Source organism: Aythya ferina (genome assembly GCF_964211825.1).
Source record: "Aythya ferina genome assembly, chromosome: 2".
Taxonomy (NCBI): Eukaryota; Metazoa; Chordata; class Aves; order Anseriformes; family Anatidae; genus Aythya; species Aythya ferina.
Genome location: NC_140297.1, coordinates 105,225,398 through 105,247,939, shown reverse-complemented (window position 1 = coordinate 105,247,939; position 22,542 = coordinate 105,225,398). Strand labels below are relative to the sequence as shown.

The 22,542-nt window shown below is 36.7% G+C and overlaps 1 long non-coding RNA gene across 2 annotated transcripts; it reads left to right on the top strand.

Annotated features, from left to right (window-relative positions):
• The first annotated feature begins 11,697 nt into the window (after positions 1–11,697).
• Positions 11,698–22,222, top strand: LOC311430777. Of its 2 annotated transcripts, none has more exons than XR_014689026.1 (3): positions 11,698–11,828; positions 13,989–14,107; positions 22,005–22,222. It is a non-coding gene; the product is annotated as an uncharacterized lncRNA (long non-coding RNA). The 2 variants fall into 2 exon arrangements; XR_014689027.1 differs by lacking the exon at positions 11,698–11,828 and adding an exon at positions 12,923–13,067 and having other exon boundaries at positions 22,008–22,222.
• The last annotated feature ends 320 nt before the right edge of the window (positions 22,223–22,542 follow it).

The window sequence follows — 22,542 nt, the reverse complement described above, 5'->3', positions numbered from 1 at the left end:
GTCACACCCAGTTGTGGAGTGCGGGATCTTTATATCTCTATGGATCTGTGCATTTTTTTTTTTTTTTTTTTTCATCTCTAACTTCCTCTCACTCTTGCAAAAAGCTGATTGCTTTTGGATTTGTCTCTTTGTTGCCAAATGACCTCCTTTCTGTGTAGTTTTTGGTATTTTTTTTGGTCAAGGGTCTCACTTTTGTACCCAGTGATCTTATAACTAGCAGATACTTTGAGATTTGGTGGCATTGGTGGTTTTTGTTGCTCAAGGGACTGTTTCCATTTAAATGCAAGACTGTCGAGGTTTAATGAATATTGTTTATGGTCTCTCGTCAGCCCTTGGAACTCCATTCCAAATGTAATTAAAAAGCAACAAAGAAACCAAAGATTGGAAATATGGTGATTCTTGGTTTTTAATCTTCCTCAGTTACATGTAATGAGTCATCAATACTAAAACAACGTATAGGTAGCAAATGAAAAAAATCACAGATTTTCAGAGGTATTTATTTATATATAAATTAAAAAAGGATGGTAAGGATCCTGCGACAGGAACAATCACTGCAGTTGGTAAGGATGTCCCAAGGAATGATTCTTGATCAAGACTGACGTTGCATATGGCCACAGCAGTCAATACAACTTCTGTTAACTTGCTTGTTGGGGTTCTAGGCAGATTGTAAGGCAGGGTGAGAAAGAAAAACTGCACTGAAAAACTTTTGCTGGAGCCTGCTCCAGTCAAACTCCTTACATGCAGATACCTCACAGTTTTCCCATAAATAACTGCTCTGGAAATGGAATTTATTTAATTTCTCTTTTGTACCCTAAACTACCTGAATTGTCCATGAATCAAGAAGCATGGTTTTGGAGACACTTTGCTCCAAGAGGGATTCTATCATACACATTCCCTAACAGACAAGACACACATCCACATCTGGGGCAGTTCCTGATCCAAAAGGGAGACCAGACCATTCTCATCCTCCCTCTCTTTTCCAACATTAGTGTAACTGAATCATCCTAAAAAAACATAAGAGCTCCATAGTTTGTTCATTGTGATACAATTTTTACACAGTAGGAACACAGGATGTATCTACGAGATGGGTATGCCACAGACACCAGTTATGGTAAGGAAACATTGGCACAGTTTTGACTGTGATCTTAAAGTTGTTGAATTGAATACATCTTTTAGAAATCAGCGGAGAAAAGATTTTTTTCCTACTGGCATTATAAGCAATAGCTAAATTACAAACAGTTTTATATACACCTAATCATAAATGAAAGAGTGAAAACATCTGTATTGATCACATTGATCTGGAGAGCTAATACAGAATTCTTGCACATTGACTGTAATTCTTCATCTCTGATGTTATGTATTACAATTAAAGAATTGTAATTCCTCCTTACCCATTTTAATCAGAAAATGTTTTTATTCAGCAAACTTTGTGTGCTTTAACTTTTCATTTTATTCTGTTGTATAGTTCAGGGCCACTTACCAGCTATTTTTGTTCTAGACAGAGCTCAAAATAGCTTGCTTTTTATTCTGAAAGAAGGGCATAATTACATTAAGCCTGAAAAGATGGAATAGTTCAGAAAGTAAAAGAAAAAAAAAAGATTTCTACAGTTTGACATATGCAGTGTATAGACTATGAAAATTACTTCTATTTAGAGTTATTAATGATAATAATAATTTGATTATGTAATATAAGGCTAATGAGATTTCAAAATATGGCAATTATAAGCAGTCCATAATTAATAAAATTTTTATCTAAATCTGAACTTTGAAATCATTTTAATTATCACCTTTTAGGATAATAATATAGTAAAAAGAAGAGTGACTGCATTTTACAGCCTGTGAGAAATCCATGCTCCTGAAAATGCTTATGCACAGCTACAAAAAAAAAACACAAAACAAACACACATCTGTGTGTAATAGTGGTACTTGCTAATTGGATTCAAGGGAATTATTTTATCTTCCTACTAAGAGGCTTCTGTGTTAAATGGGGAAATACAGGAAGCCCAGCAAGAAATAGCTAGAAAGAAGAAGTAAAATAGCCATTCTTTATGTTAACAATGAAGGGTCTTAAAAAAAATAATCTATACATTATGACATATTCTTTTCTATTTATAAACTTTTTAATAGCAGCATTGCAAAGGGCATGCAAACTCTAAAGCATTACAAGCACTATACTGAAAAACAGAGAAATAAATCATGTCACACCTGCAGACTGTCCTCCAGGAACAGTTAGGTTCTTGTACAAAAGCAGAACACATACTGTCCTTGGATTAGATACCCACCAGTGCAGGGCTTGCTCAAGAAGCCTGAATACACCAATGCTTTGCAAATATTTTTGAAATTTGATCCACAATGCTATGCATGGGCATCACTTTCTAATATGTTTTATGTGTCAAGTATCTGCTGAAATATGCAACTTCTAAAGATATGTACAAAATATTTTTTAACCTTACCTTACCTACAAAGAGTTGAGCCACATAACAAGAGTTGTGCAATGTAACACCAGAAGCTAGTTCATTCGCTCTGACTACAAGACAGATGGTTAAGGGGTGATCTGAACACAGCCTATAGGAAAATCCAAGCAGAAGCTTCAAAATAGAGGGTTTTAAACATCTGACCAAGGTACAAATGGTGAAAGTTGAAGATGGTCATATTCAGACCCTATTTATTTGTTTATTTTAAAGGTAACAATATGGACAATGGTTTTGAAAACAAAAATTCTTGTTTGAGCACAAATATTAGACTTGAAACAATTAATGCATAGTGGGTCTGTGGCCTGTACTGTGCAGGGTGCCAGGATACATGGCCACTGCAACACAGATTAATTACTAGCTATTGTTCCAACCAATGTTATTAACCATAAACACCATATTCATAAGTGTACTTAGCTACTGATTTCAATGGGAATATGAGTCTGGGTTCATCCCACTCAACACAGAGAAGAGTCCAGAGTCAGAATGTTCTGCAGGCATTTTTGCAATAGGCATTTCTCCAACAGCTACTGCTTATGCAACATGCAAATATAGCAAGGTATTGCTCTGTAGCAGTCACCTCTAGGAACCACCTACAGTTGCACAGTATTTTAAAAACCTATTTTCCAAACCTACTGGGAGCTTTTTAATAGGATATAGAAAAACAGATAGTTTACAGGTACGCTTCATAATGACCACATGCTGGAATGAATTTTTGGGTTTCTCAGGGCAATTCCATTGGCATAGTAATTCTGATTTTTTTTTTTTTTCTCCCCCTCGGTTTGGGAAAAAGATTAATTTACATGAACAGTGTTTGCAGTACTGGGCTCTTTATGTGAAATAAATACATTTCAGTTGACTACTTCTACCACTATAGTCAGTTTTACAAATTTCACTTAAATTATTGTTAAGAAAAAACTTATTACTACTTTGATCATTCCCTAAGTCTCTATTTAAGGTTCAGGCTGTCAAATAATATTAATATTTAAAATTATTCTAGATATTTTCAATGCCCATTTATGAAGTTGGGTGAGTTTTTATTATTATTCTTAACTGTCTACAAAAAGACCTTTATAGGTGGATTTCTGAAGGATTTTTTTTAATGTTCTGTTGATGCCTGCTTTTGCAAAAATCACAGTTCCCCAAGGTACTAGCCTGTAAATGTATAATAATTTTGACTTCTGAGTTGCTACTTTGATGAACAGTTGTGTACTATTTTATTACATTAATTGACTTATTTTGACTTAGTTTGTGTCTAAATTGTTTCTCAAGCATTTTGGTAGCACTTGTGCACAGTGGCAAGACTGGGTTGCAACTGAAATAAATAGTAAAGTTCAATAACTTCATCCTCTCACAAACTGAGATGCATTTATGTAGCATTTGGTGTGTGAAATTAGATTTTTAAGCATTTCTACTGACATAAACTGCCTCCTGCCTTTCTTGGGGTTGATTGCTCTATTAATTGCTTTGAGACAAAGTGACAGTACCATTAATGGAAGACTGTATGTGTAAACTCTGAAAGATGTGGAAAGGGGAGAGGTTTACATTTCACACACTGGTTATTATGCAGATCTGGTGAGCTGGGGAATTTCTCTGAGCTATAGTAAATGTGAACAATTACTGTATTGGGAGCAGTTACTGATAATACCAGTTTTCTTCCTCCTCCACTACACTCTTCTTCTTTGCCAACCAGATTTTTGTTACAGATGTCACATTCCCTGATGGATTGTGTCATGGAATTGCAGTATTTGTTTAATCAAACCATAATGTCTAAACAGATTTATGTGTTGATTAAAGAGACAAGCGTTGATTGCCTTCTGTTGTTGCAGGGTGGGGAAGAAATGTGTGCAGTGCTACCGTATCTGCAGCATGGACAGAGGAGACATGACACTGAATGAAATTTTTCCTTTTGTCACCACCTTTTTAGCTTTCGGTACAAGTTTTTGTTTCACATCACTTTTACCTTCTCCTATCCCCTTTTCTCTTCAGAATCTGAAAGCCTCAATGGTTCAACCTCCTGTATGAGGCTGTAACAGGTACATGAGGTAAGATCGCAGGCAGAAACAAGCTCACTTTCTGTCTGCATTCAGAACTGGTTCTCAATTGGAAGTATTAGTGATGCATTAGCTGGATGCTGGATTTAAGCTGATAGCCTCAGTCTGCAGTTGTTTTACATCTGGCTGAATGGAAGAACAGGGAAAACTGACTTGAGTCTGTCTGCAAGAGGTTGTGCAGGCATATTCACGCATGATTCTTGAAACAAGATCTATTTATCCTTGATATGTTAAAGCTTGTATTTTAGAAAGATGTCCAGACTTTTAATTAAAAAAACAAACAACACAAATCCGTGTTTCTAAGTGATGGGGAATGACTTGCTCTTTTCTAGTTTTATGCATTATAAACATTAAATTATACACAGGGTAGGATCCTGCTGAAATTAAGGAATGGAAGTTACAGCTGTGGAGTACAGATGAAATCAAAGTGAAATGTGCAAACAGAAAGCTACTGCTTCTTCTGTTGGCTTCTCTCACCTGTTGAAACCTGTCGTTAGCTTATGGTGAGATGATTGCTTTTAATCAAAAACATAGGTTGTTTCTCTGTTTATAGAATGCTTTTTATTTTTTAATTTTTTTTCCCCTTCTCGTTTAAGTGGAATTTACTTTATGGTAAATCAGTTCAGAATACCTGAGATGTACATAGAATATAATGAAAATCACCTTTTTTTACTTACCTTTCTCAGATCTGGTAGTCAAGATGTGACACATAAAAAGTACCATTATAAACATATATAAATAGTTCAAAAAAAGGAAAAAAGCTCTTTGAGGCAGTGTCACAATAGTTAAGTATAGAGAATACCAATCCTCTAGCAAATTAATATAATTAGATAATTGCTGACTTTTTCATTTGCATAAGTCCTCTATAATTTGCCCTAACACTACATTCATTCTGTATTGTAAGAGAGTGACAGATGATATGTCTCTGACAATTCTTATAGCTGTAGGCCTTTCATAGCCATCTTTTGTGAAGTCTGCTGTATTAAGGTTTCTGAGTTGCATTGGCAGTTGGTTTGATTAGCTCAATAAAACTACAGAAAATAATCAGAAAATAGGGGAAAGCTAGGCTATTCCCTGACTTCAGGGTAGAAACATCTGTAACTATTCTGTTTCACACAGGTGCTCTTCTAAGGAGGTTCGTAAGAAACCTTTGCTTCTGGATATGTCCCACCTTTCCTTTCAGTGTTGCTTTTCACTAATGCAAGATGAAGGTGTTTCCTCATATGTAAATTAATTTTCCTTTGTTGCAATTAAAGTCAGAGTGATATGAAAAATAGCATGAGTTGAAAATTCTCTATTGAAATTGTGTTTTGACAGGTTAGGTTTCTAACAGAACAATATTTTTTTTCATTTTTTTTCCTTTCATAAAATAAAAAAGAAAAAAATAAGTGCAAACACAGGACAATGAACTATTTTGCTTTGGAGAGACTGTTGCAGCACCCTGTAAATATACCCTTTCACTGATTCTATTTTTTGTATGGGACTAGTTCTTTTGCCATAAAATAATTCTGTAACTCTGGATACAAAACATTGTTTCTAGCCATGTTACTCCTGGAAACCAATTCTTATAATTATTCTGGGATATGGAAAATGGGAAGTGTGCTCATCTGAAATCACAGTGATGTTTATGTATATTTTGTTTAGCTGAAGACATAAATATAAAATTGGCCTCTCATTAAATATGGACAGCATTCTGTCCAGGCAGCTTATTTTGAGTTGCAAAAACTATCAGGTTATTTTGGAGTTTTTTTTTTTTTTTTTCCCCTGTGAAGTGGTGTTGGCTCCCATATAACTTTGTTCAGTACACCTAGTGGGAGGTCAGAAATCTCTAGGACTAAACAATACCTCATTCAGAGAATAGTGGGGTTGCACATCTAAATGCAGGGTGCTGCACCTGGGCCAGGACATTCCTGGGTGTGAGTACAGACTGGGAGAAGAACTCACTGAGAACAGCCCTGTGGAGAAGGACTTGGGGGGTCTGATGGATGAAAAGCTTGACATGAGCCAGCAGCACACACTTGCAGCCTAGAAGGCCAACTGCATCCTGGGCTGCATCACCAGAGTGGCCAGCAGGTGGAGGGAGGTGATTGTTCCCCTCTACTCTGCCCTTGCGAGGCCCCACTTGGAGTCCTGCATTCAGGTCTGGGGCTCCCAGTGCAAGAAGGAGGTGGAGCTGTTAGAGCAGGTCCAGACAAGGGCCACAAAGATGCTCAGAGGGCTGGAACACCTCTCCTATGAAGAAAGGCTGAAAGAGCTGGGGCTGTTCAGCCTGGAGAAGAAAAGACCCCAGGGTGACCTCATCACAGCCTTTCAGTAATTAAAGGAGTCTTATGAAAAGGATGAGAAAAAGTAAAGAGAGAAACTTTACTCGGGTAGATAATGATAGGACGAGGGGCAATGGTTTTGAACAAAAAGAGGGGAAATTTAGATTAGAGCTTAGAAGGAAATTCGTTACTCAGATAGCGGTGAGGCACTGGAACAGGTTCCCCAGAGAAGCTGTGGATGCCCCATCCCTGGAGGTGTTCAAGACCAGGTTAGATGAGGCCCTGAGCAACCTGATCTAGTTGGTGACATTGCTGCCTATGGCAGGGGCACTGAAACTAGATGATCCTTGAGGTCCCTTCCAACCCAAACCATTCTATGATTCATTCTATGATTCATTCCTGAACAATGATACTCTAAAAAGAACCTCTGTAAGAATGACAGATGGCATATCGTTTATCTGCTACTTGATATTGCAAAGGATGAATTTGAGCCTACTAATTTCAGAGTTTGTCAATGGACTTATATGTGTCATAAGTGTATATCAGGGTAAAGAGAAAAGGAATATTGTTTCATCTTCTGTTTGTTAATGTAGTACGATGCTAAAATATTTCTTTGGATGGCAATGATTGCTAAATTTGCCAGGGTACATTATTCTGCCCTATATAAAAGCCTTCACTTTTTTTTTTTTTTTTTTTTTTTTTTTTTGACAGTTTATAAAATGTAAAATCATTACTGGGAAATTTGCTAGGGTTTGTATAGTTTTGGCACCAGAAAAAGTCCATTATTCTTTTTTTTTTTTTTTTTTTTTTTTTAATCTATGTTTCAAGGTAAACTAATTAATGATACAAAATTCATAGGAGAGCATCAAGCCCCTTGAAACACTTAAAAGCTATAATTTATCAGAAAGTGTTAAAAAATATGAAGGTTTTCTAACTAGCAACATAATCATAAAGAAGAGATGCTTGTCCACAGTTGTCATATCTGAGACAGAAATCCATTATCTCCCATTGTGACTCAATTAAGCAGCAGAAGTGAGTGTTTAATGTTAAATTGCAACAGATTAAGATCAGGGTTTATGAACTCCTAAACAATGTAGTGATCTATTGGGGCAATTTATGGTAACATCAGAATTAGAGATAAGGAAAAAAAAAAGACATTTCAGGCTCTGTCTATTACTTTATAGCAGCACAAAGGTCTGATCTTTGTTCCAAAGAAAAATGAAGAAAAAAGAGAAAAAAAATAAGTAAATACAAACAGAAAGAACTAAAGAAGCTGAAGAAAAACAGAAGGCAATCCAGCAAATATCTATCTCCCTTTTCCAAATATGCTATGACTGAATTGGGGAGTAATTTTCCCTGGGAAGCACCACTGGTTGTCAAACTGCTGCTGATATGTGGAAGCAGCTCTCATATATCCCACCTGAAAAATATCTAGCTTTGTTGTGCCAATTAATCCCTGTCATTTCCCGTGAACTTTACTTCTGGTTAGATGAACTGCAAACTCCTGCTCCACTGGTTGCTGAAGATGCCTACTATAAGTTATTATCACTGCACTGAAGGCTGTCAGGCAGAAGTTATACAAGACAGTGCTGAATCTAATTGCATTGGGTCTTGATCCTGAAAACCTTACAGTCATTGTTATGTTGTTACAGTCATATTGTTAATTCCATAAATTGATGATTAGATGCTTGTGGAATTATTGCAATGTCAACTGCCTGGCCAGAAATTACTAACTAAGCAAGAACTTTCAGTATGATTTATAATGCATTGTTTTGGATTTTGTTTTACATAAGTGTTATCCATTCGACCCAACAGGTGAAAAAAAAAAAAAAAAAAGAGAGAGAGAATAAATTAACTGCTAGCCCAAGTCCCTAGATGCCTTTTTCCTTCCCCTAGGAAAAAAGCTGAGCTTTGATATCACTGCTTTATTGCAAGGTCTAGCTGGTTGTCACTCTCCAGCTGTTCCTGGCTTAAGGAGGCAGAAGCTGTCAACTGACTAGGCAGTTTTTTAAAGTTTGAGAATTGTTACTCTGCTTCAAGTCTGAAAGACAGCTTGGCATTTTTCAGTATTCTCTTACCAGGCAGAGGTAGTAGTAAGAGAGAGGAAAAACATGTTCGACTGTGGCTGCTGTGCCTTATTGTTTTGAAGATGTTCCTAGTGAGCAATAAATAGTTATGAACCAGTGGCGTGTATTCTAACTGTATACACTGGTACCTCTTTTCAGAATAGCCCTTAAAATACAAGATAGCCCAGGTTTGGCAAGAATCAGGATTAATCTCAAGCTTGTGAAAGGGAAAAAGGGAAACAATCATCTAAAGAGAGGTGCCTAGTGTTAGTCTAAGTGGTGGTGTAAAGCATTATTTCAAGTCCCCCATTATGACTCCAGGACAAAGCAGACTGCTTCAGGCTCTGTATCACGTCTATCAGCTCTACATGGATGATGGGCATATCTGATGGTAGCAAGCACCCATGTTTGGGCAGCTAGGTCCTGCCCTAAAGCTCTTAAGTCCTTGCAGCAGGACCTAAAGAGGTATTTAGCTCACCCTAACAAACACAGCTGCCAGTGGACTGCTGAACAGCATGCTAGGATACACTAGGCTAGCCACTGACTGTAGTGAAAACAGAGACGCTTACATGAATGCTGGTGTTGTAAATGCTGAAACTGAAATGTCTGACTCTGCAAATGAAGTCTGCCCAATGGAGCTGAAGCCCACCTATGGTGAGTACACAGACGGTGTCTTCCTATCTCCTGTTGCAATCACTTTGGCTGGGATGCCTCTCACCCATCCCTTGGAAAGCTCAGCACACATCTTATTCTTGCTTTCAGTGCTGGCTGTGTCAATGTGCTGAATGCACAGATCCTCAGCATACTTCTATGCCTGGCCTAGTACACTTCCACTCTTGCTGGTTCAACAGCTGGGAAGTGGACCCCCCTGCTATTATTCCTGAGATAACTTGTGTTTGCATTTGTGACATGAAGAGCCTGTTGTACTAGTATTAACAGAAGAAGTGGCTTGAGCAAAGTCTAGTGAAGCAATGTAGTTCCAACAATGTGAGTTAATTAGTGGGTGTTGCTAAAAATAGAGTAACACTTTTGGGTTTTATATGTAACCAAACTGAAGACATATTTCATTTACTAACATTTTTTCTCCCAAAGCCTTAAAGACCATCTGAGTCTTCTCAATTATATCAGAGTTAGATATTGCTTGTAGCAATCCTTTTGAAAATTAAAATTGACTGGCTTAGGCCTGGCAACCAGAAAATCCATAGCAGGTCTCTGTGTAGCAACAGTATTTTCAACACACTGAACCTTTTCTACCTCTTTGTGAGGTTGGGATCTTTAGGGAATTTAATACAAAAAGATTAAGTGTGAGACCTTGTAGAAGGGGATTCCCAGAATGTATAAACTTTCCAAGACAATTTTGAACTTGCACATCCTTGCCCCTGCATACTTTCATGGTCGAAGACATTTGTGTTGAAGTTCTCTGGCCTGGATCATTTGTGGAAGATGGGATACTGGCTGTTAAAGTTCTCACTACGTACCTTGGGCTCCTTTTGATTGGTGATGATAAGCTAGGTTTTGAATAGATTATTATTATTATTATTTTTAATATATATACCCTGAAGGAATCATTAACTGTTATAGGGTGGTCTTTTGCCTCAGAATATTGCTTGCCTTGGTTTCCAAATATCTGAAGCTATGTTACTACCCATCTCCTCTTTTGTTTCCTTGTTTGGAATGTGAATTTCCAGTGTAAGCTCACAGCTGCTTTTTCTATTGCACAGGGAAAGGAAGGGTGTGTGTGTCATGCTGCAAACTTGCTGCCACCCTCCTGCTGCTGGCCTTAGGGTCTTCCACTAAGAGTTGTTTGCAACAGGGTCTTGTCAGAGTGCAGCCATATTGGCTGTCAAGAAATGATAGGCTCTCAGTTTGCTGCTGGTGCTCTCATCCTCACAGAGTTGTTTTGTATTTCTTTCTTGCTATTTCTTTTGGTGCTTACATGCACATTTCCATTTATACTTCATTCATACTGACCTTAGTATTGCTGTCATCAATCTCTTCAGGAGGACCTAAAACAGAGCAGAGGCAGAGAGAGAAGATGTAAGGATTAAGCTTATGTTTTCTCAGCCAGAAGCCAGAACAGTACCCTTAACAATGCACTTTATTTCCATGTTCACAGCAGATTAGTAGTGGCTCATTTTCAGGGACTGATTTGTCTGAAATGACAGTAGCTCTATACATGTATGAGTATGTTCAGCAGGCAGTGCACTTAGGGGTGAAGTAATACCTGGCAGCCAGAGCTAATTAATCCCTCATCTGGCCTCAGTGCCTCCTTATGCCTTTTACTGGTCCTGATGATCCTCTGCTGTGCCAAAGTGGTTCAGCTAACCATGCTGTCAGAAAACAAACTTGACAATTAAAAAATGCATATATTTATTCCACATTATGGGGTTGACTCTGCTGAGCAAACTCTCTCAGCACCATAGCCAGTGCCGTGCGAGGAGGGGAGTGGGCCTCCTGTCTAGCCACGAGGAAGGGCTGGAGGGTTGGGATGAAATAGGAGGCAGATGGGCTGTTGTGTCCAACCTCTCCCCAGTGACTCCATGGGATTCCTTTTATTCAGTTAATGTTAGTTGGTTGCTAATTAGAACAGCTAATGTGCAGTTTTTCAGGTTAAAGTTACTCACTCTTTATCTCTGTACCAAGGTTCCCCTTATGACTCCTTCTGCTATGATGCTGTCCCTCTCTGTGTGCACTTACTGGAAGAGATAGAACAGTCAAGTATAGGAGAAATGAAAGCCTGATATAATAAATGTCAGAGTAAATGACATTTCATGTTTAAGAGGGTAAGGTGATATGACAGGTATTATCTTCATGTGCAGGAAATATGCATTCCCATTAATAGTAGTGCTTGCACTTTTGCAACCTGAACTGAAACCCACATCAGCAGCCAGAAGGATCCTTTGACATGGGAAGATCATTAGGAGTGTTTCCCTGTGTGACTCCAGATTCTCCCTTGGCAAGAGGGATATTCTGGTGAGATATTCAATGTGGAGGGATATTCAGTTTGGGATATTCTGGGATTTTTGTCAACTGAGACATAAATTGAGAAAGACAAATCTTTTCCAGTGTCGCAGGGCTCTTGTATTTATTACTAAAAGTCACTTACCTCTGGTTCTTCTAAGAAGTTGGGTGGACATAGGGTAATGCTCCTTGCTCACTTCAGTAACAAAAGTTTAAGGCTTGACTTTACTATATTTCCATTTCAGGGTATAACAAAGCATAAAAAAAAAAAAAAAGAAAAGAAAAGATATAAGTCTACAAATTGTGATTACAGTGAAGAAAATTTACCTTTTCTTATCTTGATTGTTGTTATCAATCACATAATGTAAATGCAGAAATTAGGTGCTAAATTGCAACTCTGAGTGACAGAAATACACAATACCCAGTCTAATGGAGTTCCAAGTTTTGAACTCAGTTCTTCAACAATAACATCTTCATAATAGACAGTACAAAGGTATTGTGAAATATAAGATAGAATGTAAATCAGGTATTTCATCAGGTATTATAATTTGTCTTCTTGGTAGTGCATTTAGTACTTATAAATATTAAAACATGAAAATACTACTTTCACCCACCTAGTAGCTATGAAGCTTTCACAAGCTTCATCTGCATGAATAGGTTCAATTGTATACTGATTAATTCCAACATGAGGGGAAAGCCAATCATTAAAGCACTTTTACTTCTAAAAAAAAAAAAAAAAAAAAAGCCTATATAACTCCAAAATAGCTGTAAGTATTTGCTCAAGTCAGTTTGACTCGTTCTTCTTTTGAGATGACAGCAAACTTAATCTACTTATCTACCTAGCTACCTATTAATCCGTGTAAGAATTATGTGTATCTAATTTGAACATGGTATTACTATGTTCAAGACTACTGGGAGTTTTATCTTCCCCAAAGTTGTATTGTGCAATATTACAAGCTGACAGGATTTAAACATTGTTGCTTTATTTACATAAATATTGTTTGTCTTTCTGTTTTGTTTAATATAGTCAGGAGAAGAAAGGGTGCATCAATTGGCTAATGAGGTGAAGCCTCAGATGTGAGCCTTCCTTTTTTCAGGTCTATTGTTCAAGTAGTATGTCATTACATAGCTCTCATTTGAAATTACAGGACTTTAATTTCACCAGCATAAACATCCTCCATTTTTACCCCATCTAAGCCACATCAGCTGGAGAAATGAACTAGCATTTTTGTTCTGGCAGCAAATCCCAAGGTATCTGAACATTATTCATGAGGTAATCATGTACTAAAGTGGGACACATATTATGTACTAAGCTGAGCAGCAACCTCAACCACATTTCAGTAATATGAAAACAATCACTTTCTTCCCTGCCTGTAAAAAAACTCTTAGGAGATTTAGAGCTACCACAGAAATTATGACATCAAATATCTTCACTCATGTATTTATTACAAAATTTCAGTTCAAGAGATAACTCAGGGAATACATGTCTTCAGAAAATGCCTAACACAGTAGTAACTGACACACAATCTTAACCCTACAGTAGAACTACTCTTTCTGTAATGTGTGAAACACAGTCATTAGTGAGCTGAAGCCTATAAAGAACAAAACAATTTATCAAGTCTTCAAAGCATTCTGACATAATGCACTGTGATTTGTCATAGCATTTTTTCCATTTTCTTCATGTAGAATTGCACATCTGAATCCTCCTACTTCCAAGTTGTCACATGTACTCACACCCACATCCAGAGTGATATATCATTATTAAATGTTTTCTATGTTCCCACTAAAAACTAATGGATTATAGAGAAAAGTTCACTCCTACACCCTTAAATTCCAAGGATTTTTTTCATAATATCACTCACAGCATTAAGTACTCTAAAATGGTTGCCCTGCTAAAACAGGTAAAGTTACATTTGCTGAATAGTGGTAGTAAAAAAAAAAAAAAAAAAAAGTCTGTTTATATCCAGACAAAATTTCTTAAAAAAAATATGTAAGTCAAAAGGTATAGAGTATGGGTAGACAACTAGCCTATAAAACAGGAAATTACAGAACAACTAATGCATACAAGTTTGTGCTTTGAAAGAATAAGAAATTTTGGAATTTATTATTAATGCTGTCAAGATAGGTTACAGCTTGGTAAACTGGTGATTCGGCTGAAATTATTTCCTGCAGGAAGAGACTTTCTTCTTGAGCTACAGACCACAGAATGGAGAAAAACATGACCTTGCTTAGTCTGTTTTTCAGTGACATGAGAAATATTGCCTTCAGAGATTCATTCTTCAAGCTTCATGGTGGGTGAATGAACATCATCATGCCTCTTTTTCATAGTGTTTACCTTCTCTAATGTCTTATCTTTGCTACTTGAGATGTATATTTTGGATGATCTTAATCATGAACTTTTTCATAAAGATTGTTTTGACTGAGAAATATATAAACTCTTCCTTGTTTTTGTGGAATTTGGCAATTGTTTCTAAAAAAGAAACATTGTAGTCTCCTAATTATGAACACTTGCACAGCTGATAATATGCCCTTTGGTAAAATAACTGTTTCGCAACCACTTTTTTAATGGTGGATAAATATTTTTCTGGAGAAATTTCTTCTTGATGTAAAGAACTAATTTAATTACTTAGACTATGTCTCTAATTTAACCTCTACCCCAGCTGATGACAAAATATATATTTGAATTGATTTACATATTATGTAAATGGTGTTGAATTACTGAATTTATTAATTCTAAAAACCTAAAGTAGATTTCAAGTGTAAAAAAGCAATGAAGGAAGAAAGATTGCCATCTGATCAGTTTGCCATCTGATTTAATACATTAGATTACAAAACACTTTTCTGTTATTTTCATTTACCGATAAAGTTTATAACTAAGTTGTCAGAGAAATGAAGTTGTGAACAAAATTTTTGAAAATACACATTTGAATGAATGCCAAGCTAGTATAAATGGATTAAGAACAATAGCTTGGATACGTTGTCTGTATGATTAATTTTCTTATCCCATTCATATGGAGTCCATAAGCTGATCATATCTTTCCTAATCTATTTCTAGTTTGAAACTATACATTTTGTTCTACACCAATTCTTTGCCATTGTCAACAATGCAGTTCTTATTACTGGACCTAAGGAAGGGCTGACAGTTCCTGTGTGCCTTCTACCATGTAGTGAGTGCTAGCTGCACATTCCTTCCCTATTACTAGCCTTCATCATTTTCTTTCTGTACTGTGAGCCAAACAGTCTAACCCTCATTATCAGGTCTCAAGAACTTTTTATTTTCATTACCTTTCTGGCTCCAACTTTCACTGACACCAGGCACTTTTTCTTATGCATTATTTTAACCAGCTTATTTCTGTCCTACAGCCACTGTGAATCCCACAGTTGTTTCATTTTGTTTCAGCAGAACAAAGTCAAGTGAATTTTCAAGAACTTTCTTTACTCTGTTTCTGCCTAAGTACTTTCTTTAATATTGCTAACTTTCTATTTTGGCCCCAAACTCCTTTCTTATCTACCCATTGCCTTTCAGACAAAAATCTTAGCATCTTTTGCCACCTTAATCTTGATTTATAAGATAGCAATCCATATAGAAGACTCATGCTACCCTCTCTTTAATGCATTCTTCTCAGGACTTCACATTGCTGCACAAAGTTATCCAACAATATTTATGGTTTAAGGATAAAAAAACAGACAGTAAGAACCTCTCAAGAACTAAAATAACAACACTCACAGCTAATTCATATTTTGTTCAGAGCTGATTTTGTCTACCTCCACTCTCATTTTGCATATCAATTCTCTTTCAATGTAAACTGTTGCTTGATGGCAGGGATCATGTCCTTGTATGTAAAGTTATAGTTTTATAATATCTTTCAAAAGTGTCCAGTCCCTAGGTATAGCCATAATAATATTCTTGAAAGGCATTATTTTCCTGTATATCATTCCTGCATATACCATATATACATTACATGTATGTCATTTCCCAATTGTAATATCAGCTTGATTGGGAAATTTATATGAAATACTCTTCCTCTCTCTGTCTCCTTTCTTTCTTTTCTTCTTTCCCTCCTCCCCCCCCCCCCCCCCCCGCCTTTTTATTTATCTATTTATTTATTTCTCTGCATTCTGGAGAGAACTGCAAGTTGGAGGTTTCATTAAGGCAGCTGCTGAGCAGTTGGAGCTGAACAACTCTGTAGTTTGTTATTTGATTTCTTACCATTTCAGTTGACTGATGTGTCTCTATCACACTGTGAATATTTGTGTCTTCAGGGTATCCTTGCAAGTTACACTGATGTCAGGCCTTTGATTCTGAGCTTGCCTCATCATGGACTCACTTCCTGACTTTAGCTGTAGTGGACATCTTAAAGTTTAACTGAATTTTATGTTCATGTAAAATCTCAGAACTTCACAGATTGAGTTTAATTTATTTGCTTCAACTGAACGTATGTTTTCAGTCTCGTAAGTGTGAAAGTCATCTGTTTTGTGATAAATCCAATGTCATGTATCACAAAATGAGGAAAGGTATCTGTCTTGAAGGGACTGTAGGGGGAGATACTGCAAAGGAGCAGTATCTCTCAACAGTATTTCTCAACAGATTGGCTAAGTTGTGAGCAGAACCCCTAATCATAAACCCCCATCTTGGGATGAAAATTACTCTTCCAGTGTTACTGGTTGGAAATACTCTACAGAAATTTAAAATAACCTCTTAAATTATTGCAAAATTTCCCAAGCTTTTTAAGAGGAACAGTGTAGCGCAAAGGTGTCTCAAAAGAACTGCAGAACCCAAAAGATGGAAATCCACTGAAAAATCATGGGGGCTAGAACAAGATAGAACATGGGCAATGTTTTTGTGTTTGCTATTAACTGAGTACAAAGTCTTTCTCAGTATGTCCTAGAATACTTTAGAGATTCAAGTGATGCCTGAAAAGTATTCACTTAAATAAAATGAAAAAATATATAACATTTTAACTTGCTCATTCAACAACACTGTTGAGTGATGTCATAATGATTTTTCTGTTCATTCAGAAATGGCTGCTAGCAAATACTAAGTACTTGAGCTTGGATAAAATTCAGAATAACCTTTACCTGCTGCATTCTCTTAAAAAGGACAATTAAGAGAGTCATAACATGCTTTCTAAAGAAAAACAGATTTTCAGAGAAGCATATGCATTTACTGGGAAAAAAAAGACATTTTTCAGGGTATGTCCAAAAGCAACATTCTGGGACCATACAGAGAAATTTGAGGAAGATTTCAACACAGAAGCCTGGGACTGGGTAGCTAGTGCCTTTGTAGCCACATTATTCTGCAAACAGAGACTGACTCTGTCCGCTGCAGGGACTCCACCTAACTTCAGAAATTTCTGGATTGGCCATAGGAGTACAAAGATTATGACTGCACGTGATCTTTGCATAATGCGATGGGGTATAAGAAAGCTTCTCGTACTTGTTTGTTTTCCCTTCATGGTTTCAAATTGAAATAGGCTGAAAGTAAGCACGGGTTTCAATTCTTATTTATTTATTTATCTATTTATATATTTTTCATTTAATTTGCTGTTTTCCCCCCTTTTTTCACTGGTTAAAATGTTAAATCAAACTCATTTTATCTACACTCTCTGAGACATTTCCAGTTAAATGATTCACTGATTCACTGAAGCATCAGGATATGTGTGCCGTTCTGAACTACAGTTCAGTCCATTTGGCAGATCTTGTAGAAGAGCAATATAAATATAATGTTTTTAGATAGAGTGAGTCAATATGTGTCATTGTTTACTGGTTTTGAGATTCTGTGGGCCAAGCTCAGTCATCAGCTCTGTGATAAAATAAGGAAATTGTGGCTGTTGTGTTATATTATTTCAGGTATTTCTTATAAGAACAGTTTGCCCTGTCAATCACATATTCGCTGGCCTTTGTTTCTAGAAATACACAATTAACAGTGATAAAGAATTTCCATCATTGTTTCTTTTAATGAACATGATCTGATTATCACTTTGATGTTTATGCGTATTACAGAATCACCAAGTGATTGAGGTTGGACATAATTTTCCAGTTATTTCTTCTACTGCTTTATTGGAAAATGGTGGAAGCTAAATTATCTCTTTTTTGAGAGCTTTTTATCATGTATATTTCTCATGTTTCTCTGTCAGTTTCACAGCCCCTGTAACTTTTCAAAAGCAGTTTTTAGTAATCTTATATATTCAATATCAAGTCCATCTTGATACTGTTACACTGAAAATCTTCATACGTTCATACAATTTTTACAAAAAAGTCGCACCAATGTGTAGCAGGAACAGGAACAGAAATCACATCAGCACAATGATCTCCCCATTTCCAAACAGGGCAGGGGAAAAAGTGATTAAAACTAGTATGTGGAGCTGAGATATTATGTTATTGTAACTACAATCTTAACAGCGTAATCAAGATAGAACAAGATAACTCTGTAGAGTTATCATCAAAATAGTTACAATGTTACTAATACTTAAAATCCAAATTAAACCAGAAAGGTATCAATAGTAATACACCATAAAATGTTATTCCGAAACTTCCTAACACTATTTCCTTCAATTTGGCTGAAGTCATGCTTGCCTTCCAATGTTGCTCTGGGTCCCAAGGTGTATGCTTCAGCCTTCCTCAGGAAGATCAGGAAGGATGTTTTACTAAGAGCTAGCAGCATCATGACATCTCAGGGATGAATGTGATATTCCTGGATTGATTTTCTTTCTTCTCATTCTCAACTCTACTCTTAAAAAAAAAAAAAAAAAAATTATTTTTTCTTTTCTTAACCCTGGCACCTACATGCTCTCTATTTTCACTGGTTCCCAGTTAATCTGTTTTCCGATCTCCTTCTTTTCTCTAGAACCAGTTGGTACTAATTCACAAGGCTGCCATCCTGTAGTGACCACTGTGATTAGTGTTTGCTGTCTGGTACCTCCTGCTGTCTGGTATCTTCCTGAACCCTCCCCCACCACCTTGTCTTCCATAATCTGAGTTACAATCACACAGAATCTCTGCTTTTTATTGCTGTAGATTAAACCTAAATTAAAATAAATTCAGACAAGGGTTACTTGTCTGGTAGACAACCGCTATCACATCTAAACAAATTTAACTTTGTCAGGTCCAAAACTAGCCTAGACAAGTCTTAAGACCTTGCAAATATCAAGTCACTAAGAGACATGTAGGTCTTTATTAGTAATGGCAAAATCATATTCACCAGGCTATAATGTTAAGCGTGAGTCTGATGATCAGTTTGTGTAATATCCTCCTGTTTCAAGACATACTTTTAAAAGAAAATCTCTCTCAAAAAAAGTTTACTAATTCCTCTTGTCCATTTTTTCATAAATCAATTTAAAACAGTGTAATAGAAAAGCCTAAAGCATCATTTTCATTCTTTCTTTTCTTTCTTAAAAAGCTACTTTTAAATTGAGCATTCATTTTTATCTACAGATAATACCAAATGCTATTCTTGTTTCTCTGAAAACATTTGCTAAATATACTTTTTACTTATTTTTATACAGCATTATTTCTACTAGCTTATTTCATTTAAAAACTGAAATAAAGATAAAGCTTTAATAAAGATTAAACCTTATTTAGTCCTAAGTTTTTATGTCTGTACAGTATTGGAATATTTTAATAAAGAAGCGTGAAGTGAAGTGTTTTTTCATTGCATCGAAAGCAAACGTATTCTACTTTTCCATCTAATCTCAATTGTAGACCAAGTTATCCCATTTTCTCTCATTAAAAATGTTACAGATGCTCAGTATTTCTCAGTGAGATTTTTTGCAAGGATTAAAGGTAATCTTCTGGACTGACTCAAGCTTTGTATTTTCTGCTAATAGATTTGAGACTGGTAGGAAACCCTGGAAATGCACAATAGGACATGTTAATGTTTATTCAGTGTTTGCTCAAACAGTGGCAGCAAGCCCAGGAGATTCCTAACACTAATGGCATTATTAATAATAATTATACATCTTGAGAATGATTTGTTGTACTGTGACAAAACAAGGTAAAAAAATTAGTCTTTTAAATCAACCACTGTGCACTAATAGATTGTACTGATGTTAACACCTGTTGCACCCTACACTGCCACTGGGAAGCCTAAGCAAAAATGAAAAGGGGAAAAAATGGGAGAAACAGCCTTGCAGATAGCAAGACCAGAGGCAGAGATGTGGAAGGAGCCCTATCCTTTAGAGGAACAGGAGTGAGAGGGTGGCTCAGTGAGATCTGGCAGCCGGGCAAGACTGCCTACTGCCCTGACTAATGCGAGCTGGAAGGTTTTGTGCTCTGTGTTGGGGGCTGATACGGGACCCTGATTACACCCTAATTGATTTGAGCTCAGAATATGTTGTGGCTTGAATCCCCATTCAGGATTTACCACATGGTGTCAATTAAGTTCCTTCCCCAAATGCTTCATTCTTTTGTCTTGTCTAAGTCTGTTGGTCTGTGTGTACACAAGTAAATGAAGTAGGCGCAGAACTGTCCTCTGGTTCTAACATCGATTGTCAGGGTATGCCCCACAATTAATTAACATAATTAATTAATATTTTTAACCCTGTAACAAGGGTCAGTGCCTGGCAAGCAGTTTTGACCAAAATCATGCCTAAGAACTATTTGGGACAGTACAAATTTGCACAGTCCAAAGTCTACCAAAGACTATAATAATACTAATAAAGGTGTAGATGATTCAGTTGTGTCTGAGTTTCTTGCCTCTCTTTGTATATGCATATAGAAGTAACTTTGTTTTGCTTTTATTTTACGGAAGTAATTAAAGGCATTGCAATCACTGACACTCCCGTTTAAACTCTTTCTGTAGTACCATGTATTTGTACATCTTCTTCTGGTCCAGGTCTAAAGTCCACAAATCTTTCCAAGCCTTTACAGATTAAGTGCCAGATTTCAAGAGCTCTGTCTCAGTTGTGAGCACTGAAATTGTGGCACTCTGGATTTTGCAGTTCTTGTCATTTGAGCAACACTGTGTGTTTGTTTTATTTTTGTTATTATTATTATTTTTTTTAATATAAAATATCAGTCTCAAGGCAGCAGCACATAAAAAGGTGCAATTTAGTTGACAATCTTTTTTTTTTTTTTTTTTTTTTTTTTTTTTTTTTTTTGACAGGATTAATCTTACACCTCAGATATTTATTCCAAATAAATTACATTTTTTTCTGTGTGTAATTGCACATTACTATCTTCTCAGGTGGTGTATTATACAAAGCCTACTTCTATTGTTAAAAACACTCCTGTTTACATTCATTTGTCTGTACTAATTGCAATCAAATAAGAAAATTGCTAGGAATTGAATGTCATTACATGGGGGGTATTTAAGTTGCAGTGTGGAATGGAATTCAGTTCTGCCTAAAAAACAACCAAAAGATTAGAAGTGTAAAAATGTGAAATATACATAGATAATAGCAATTATATTCAGTATACATCTTTGCTGAAAGTCTTTGTTTTGAAGCTGCTAGTCCTAAGGCTGCTTTCACATGCTTCTGTCCTCCCCATACATTTCAAAGAACAGGGGACTAGAAAGGCTACTATTAATCTTTGGTGCAATCTTTCATATGAGCAGGGAAATTTTTATATATGGTAATTTTTCTTCAGTAGTGATTAATTGTATCAACTGTATCCTGGACAAACGGAAACCTTTAAAAGTTTAATCTTCTGCAACCTTTAAAGATTTCACTTTGGAAACTCACCCCTAAAAACAGCTGAAGGGAAGTAGCATGAGCATGATAAAACACATATGTCCTGGTTTCAGTTAGGACAGTTAATTTTCTTCCTAGTAGCTGGTAGAATGCTGTGTTTTGGCTTAGGATGAGAAGAGTGCTGATAACACCCTGATGTTTTAGTTATTGCAGAGCTGTGCTTACACCAAGCCAAGGACGTTTCAACTTTTCACTCTGTCCTGCCAATGGGCAGGGTAGGGGTGCAGCAAGAGCTGGGAGGGGACAGACCCAGAACAACTGACCCAAACTAGCCGAAGTGGTATTCCATACCATCTGACGTCATGCTAAACAATATATAGGGGTGGCTAGCCGGGGTGGGGGTGGGGGCAGACTACTCAGTATTAGGCTGGTCAGTGGGTGGTGAGCAATTGCATTGTGCATCACTTGTTTTGTACACATTATTATTATTAGTACTATTATCATCAGTGGTACACCACAATTGATATCGCTAATGCATTTTTCTCCATCCCTCTAGCAGCAGAGTGCAGGTCACAGTTTGCTTTCACTTGGATGGGAGTTGGAATTGGCTGTCCCAGGGGTGAAAACACAGCCCTACTATTTGCCATGGACTGATCCAGTCTGCACTGAAGCAAGGGGAAGCTCCTGAACACCTGCAGTACATCAATGACATTATTGTTATTATTACTATTGTTGTTATTATTTTCCTGTCTTAATAAACTGTCTTTATCTCAACTCACAGGCTTCACTTTCCCGTTTCTCTCCCCCATCCTAGAGAGGGAGGGGGGAGGGTGAGCGAACGGCTGTGTGGTGTTTAGCTGCTGTCTGGGTTAAACCACAACAACATCTCAAGAGGATTTAGCGTTAACTCAGAAAATGGAGGTCTTGGGGCTACTCTGCAGTATTCTGAATGTCCTGGCGACAGAAGCAGGAAAAGCATTTTGGAGATATAGGCTTGCAGTAGATCTCCTAGTTTCCTTGACATGGGAGGTTTTCCCTCTTCTAGTATTTTCCTTTTAGTGAGAAATTAATACAGTGTTGTTACTTGGACATCA